A 5226-nucleotide genomic window follows, 5' to 3' on the forward strand; every position below is an offset into this window, starting at 1 on the left:
CAAATATATCTTTGAACATGATCCCTATAATTTTGTCATATGTTAAGTTTTTACTGTTTTATGCTAGAGTATTGGAATGTGTTATGTCACATTATAGTTTTGGTGTTTTTCGAATTTCATTCTAATGAATTAAAAATCTTTTGCGGTTTGGGTATTATTTTGTATCCAGCTTTCTCACAAGATTTCTTAGAAGTTCTTGGATGTTTACACTGGGTTTCCTAAGTGTATCCTCTGCAAAGACAGAGTTTTAAAAAATCTTTCCAATATTTAAACAGATTCAATTTTATTTAATTGCATTAGCTAGAATCTCCAAAATCTAAGTTGGACATGCCATAGACATTGACTATTTTGGAGGCAAAGTCTTCTGTTGAGGAATTTCTTGGTCTGTAAATCTTGTAAGGCCTGTCTTTGTCTATGTGAATAGAAATCTGAATGCTTGTCTTGCTGTCTCACTTGATATGTGGGCACTTGAACTTGAGAGCTCATCAGATGTACTCCTTCAACACACTGAGATAATGAACCAGAGGCACAGAAGCAATGAAGCAGTGGTTTTTTGATAGTAACACATCATTCTTTAAGGGGTTTCAATGCCTATGCATCCTCTGCAAGCTTGGCCTCACAGCAACAGTGCAAGTACTGAAAATTTGATAAGGGGGTGACTAGAGAGATGGCTCAGCAGTTAAGAACACCTGCTGCTCTTGCAAAGGACCCAAGTTCAGTTCCTAACCCCTATGTTATGAGGCTCACATGCCTGTAATTCCAACTCCATAGGATCCAATGCGTCTGGCCTCCTTGGGCAACTGCAGTCATATACATATACCCACACAGACACATGATATGTATTTCTGTTTGTGAAAATATGATGTCTTCAAATATGATTTTATATTTATTCATCATATGGATCCTATAATTTTTTCATATGTTTTATTAAGTACTGTTTATGCTATAGTATTGGAATGTGTTATGTCACATTTAAAAAATAAATTTAGGGCTGGAAAGTTGGCTCAGCAATTAAAAGCACTCAGTGCTCTTGCAGAGGACCTGGGTTTGGTTCCCAAGACCCACATGGCAGCTCATAACTTTCTATAACTCAAATTTCAGGGACTCTGACACCCTCTTCTGGCCTCTTCAGGCACCAGGCATGCACATGATACACATACACACACACACACACACACACACACACACACACACACCATATTACATATATAAATGCAGGCAAAACACACATTAAAAAATAAATAACAAATTTAGGGCTAGAGAAATGGGTCAGCAGTTAAGTGCACTGACTGCTCTTGCAGAGGACCCAGGTTCGATTCCCAACACCCACATGGCAGCTATAAACCATCCTTAACTCCAGGTCCAGGGAAATCTGAAGCCTTCTTCTGATTTCTGCAGCATTGCACGACATGAGTGTGCTCACATATGTGCAGGCGATACACTCATACACATAAAATAAAAATAATAAGTAAAATATTTTTAAAAAATAAATTTTTAAAAGAGAAATTTGTTGCTTTCTGCCAGAGCAGCCATCTTCCAGTGATTCACCAAAATGACAAACACAAAGGGAAAGAGGAGAGGCACCTGCTACATGTTCTCTAGGCCTTTTAGAAAACATGGAGTTGTTCCTTTGGCCACATACATGTGAATCTACAAGAAGGGTGATATTATAGACATTAAGGGAATGGGTACTGTTCATAAATGCTACCATGGAAAAACTGGGAGTGTCTACAATGTCACTCAGCATGCCTTTGGCATTGTCATAAATAAGCAAGTTAAGGGCAAGATTCTTGCCAAGAGAATTAACGTGCATATTGAGCATATTAAGCACTCTAAGAGCTGAGACAGCTTCCTGAAGCGTGTGAAGGAAAATAACCAGAAAAAAAGGAAGCCAAAGGGAGAGGAACCTGGGTTCAGTTGAAGCGCTGGCCCGCCCCACCCAGAGAAGCACACTTTGTGAGAACTAACGGAAAGGAGCCTGAGCTGCTGGAGCCCATTCCCTGTGAATTCATGGTTTAATGTATGAGAAGAAATAAAAGCCCTAGACGTTAAAAAAAAAAAAATTTGTTAAAGTGAAGTCGTATAATAGAGAACAGTTCCATGACAGTGTGTTCACAATGCTGTGCAGCCATTAGCTCTGTCTAGCTGTAAAACCTTTCTATCCAAAATAAAACTCTCAGTTAAGCAGTTTCTACCTGTTGCCCACTCCCTTATTCTTGGAAGCCACCAATATTCATCCTATCGACTTACCTTCCATTCTGGATGTTTGGCATATATAGAACCATATAATAAGTGACATTTTAGGTCATTGTACTGCATCCCCAGCCCTCTAACACAACTAAATGGAAAGATATCCCGTGTTCATAGATTAGAAGAATTAATAGTGTCAAAAGGTCCATGTTACCCAAAGCATAGACTTAATGAAATCCTTGGCAAAATCTCAATGGAAGAACATTTAAAAATCCATAGGCACAGAACTATCTCTGAATAACCAAGGAAGTTTTAGGTAAGAACAAAGCTTGAACAGTCCCACTTCCTGATTTTAGAAAATACCACGAAACTGCAGCAATGACAACAATAGAGTTCTGGAAAATACAGACCTGCTGACCAAAGGAATGAAGAGCTCCATAGGTGCCAAGAGCACAGGGAACAGTGCTGGGAAAACTGGGCATCCACATGCAAAGGAATGACATTGCATTCTGCCTTGAAATTGGGCCTTACCACACATGGAAGTCAACTGAAAATGGACTGAAGATTTCAATGCAAGTTCTGGAACTAGTCAATGTAGGGTAAAAAACTTCCTGACATTGTGTTTGGCAGCATTCTCTTGGTTATGATAGCAAAAGCACAGGCAACAAAATAAAAAACAGAGAAGTAAAATTACATCAAACAAAAATCTGCTCAACATAGAAAACAATCAGCAAATGAAAAGGAAACCAGCAAGAGAAAATATTAGCAAATCATATGTTTTGCAAAGGGTGAACAGCCCAAAATATTCAAGGAATTCCTACAACTCAAAAGAACATGATTTTAAAATGCACAAAGGAACTGAGTAGACATTTTGCCAATAAAGTTTTATGCATAATCAATAGGTAAATAAAAAGACACTTATTAGTTGTGATGGTTGGTTTAATGTCAACTTAAGACAATCTATAATCACTTGGGAAGGGAGTCTCAATGAGGGATTGCCTAGATTTGGCTGGCCTGTCTGGGGAGGATTATCTTAATTTGTGGAAAGACCCACCCACTGTGGGTGGTACCATTCCCTGGGCAGAGGATCCTGGACTGTGTAAGTGTGGAGAGAGCAAGCTGAGCATCAGGATACACACATTAATTCAGTGCTCTCTGCTTTTGACTGTGGATCTAATGTGACTAGCTGCTTTAAGTTCCTGCCTTGACTTCCGCAAAATGATGGATCTTGAACTGTGAGCCAAACAAACCCTTCCTCCATTAACGTGTTTTTGTCATGGTATTTTATCACAACAGAAAACAAAACTAAAACCAAAATCATCAAGGAAAGGCAAATCAAAGCCATGTTAGGTATCACTTCACACCTGTTAGAATGATGAGTGTGTGTGTGTGTGTGTGTGTGTGTGTGTGTGTGTGTCTTTGTAAAGTGTTTGAAAAGGAATACAGAAGAAAAAGTAAAAGGGTTGGTGGGGAACTGGGTGAAATTCACCCAGCCATTATGGAAAACAGTAGTGGAATTTCCTCAAAACACCAAAAACTAATGTCACGTGATCCAGTGCTCTCACTTCTGAGTATACAGACAGAGCCATCAAAGCCAAGATCTTAAAGCCGTCTGCACTACAGTATTCACTGTAGTATTAGTCACAGTAGCAGAATTTAAAATGTGACATATGGGGCTAGAGAGATGGCTCAGCAGTTAAGCGCATTGGCTGTGTTTGCAGAGGACCAGGGTTCCTTCAATTCCCAGCACCCACATGACAGTTAACAACCATCTGTAACTCCAGTTCCAGGGGATCTGATGCCCCTCTTCTAAACTCCATGGGTGTTGCACGACACAGGTGTAATACACTCATACACATAAAAATTTAAAATTTAAATTAAAATGTGGCATATAGTTAAAATGGTATATTAGTAAGCCTTAACAAAGAACTTTTGGGCTGGAGAGATGGCCCAACAACCCATGTAATGATGGAAGGAGAGAACAGATACCACAAAAGTTGTCCTCTAGGGGCTGGAAAGATGGCTCAGGAGTTAAGAGCACTGGCTGCTCTTGCAGAGGACCTAGATTCAATTCCCAACACACACATGGCTACTAACAACCATACTTAACTTCAGTTCCATGGGATCCAACACCTTACTCTGACTTCCATGGACATTGCACAACATGAGTGCAGTTATACATGCAGGCAATGCTACTCATACACATAAAAACAATAAATAAAAATCAAATAAAATAAGGAAGTTGGTAGAAACACAGAGAAATACAGGGGGTTCCCAGGGGGATAGGAAGATGCCAAAATATGCTGATTCTGGCCAGTGTGTAAAGCTTCAGAAAGAATAGATGGCTGAGTGAACATCTGCATAGAATAGTGCTAACAATACTGAATTGGAAACTTAAAAATTTTCTAAGAGGCAGATGTTAAATGTGCTTATCACATACAAAATAATTATAAGCCAGACATGACTTTAATCCCAACACTTGGAAGGCAGAGGCAGGCAGAACTCTGTGAGTTTAAGGCCAGACTGGTCTACATAGTGAGTTCTAAGGCAGCCAGGGCCACATAATGAGACCCTGTCTTAATAATTATTATTATTATTATAATAAAGAGAGCAGGAGGAAACTTTTGATGGTAATGATGTTTATTGCATTGACTATGGTAGACCTTTTGGGAGTATACAGTTATCTCCAAGTTTGATAAATTGTGGACATTATTATATCTTTGTATATGTTAATTTCACCTCAACAAAGTGATTTTTAAGTGAAAATTTTTGAAAGAAGGAAGTCCTTTTTAAAAGATTTTTTAAATGTTTATGTATTGAGTGTTTTGCTTGCATGTATAAGTGCACCACTTGTATGCAGTGCCCATGGAGGCCAGAAGAGGACATTGGACTCCCCTGGAACTATAGTTATAGACAGTTGTGAGCCACCTAACGTGGGTACTAGGTACTGAACCCAAGTCCTCTTCAAGAGCAGCAACTGCTCTTAACCACTCACTGAGCCATCTCTCCGTCCCAGTGAGGTGGTTCTTAACACTA

The 5226-nt window shown here is 39.2% G+C and overlaps 1 pseudogene; it reads left to right on the top strand.

Annotated features, from left to right (window-relative positions):
- Nucleotides 1-1530: 1530 nt before the first annotated feature.
- On the top strand, nt 1531-2019 carry LOC103745839 (annotated as a pseudogene).
- Nucleotides 2020-5226: the final 3207 nt, after the last annotated feature.

Source organism: Nannospalax galili, unplaced genomic scaffold (assembly GCF_000622305.1).
Source record: "Nannospalax galili isolate Female #2095 unplaced genomic scaffold, S.galili_v1.0 scaffold611, whole genome shotgun sequence".
Classification (NCBI taxonomy): Eukaryota; Metazoa; Chordata; class Mammalia; order Rodentia; family Spalacidae; genus Nannospalax; species Nannospalax galili.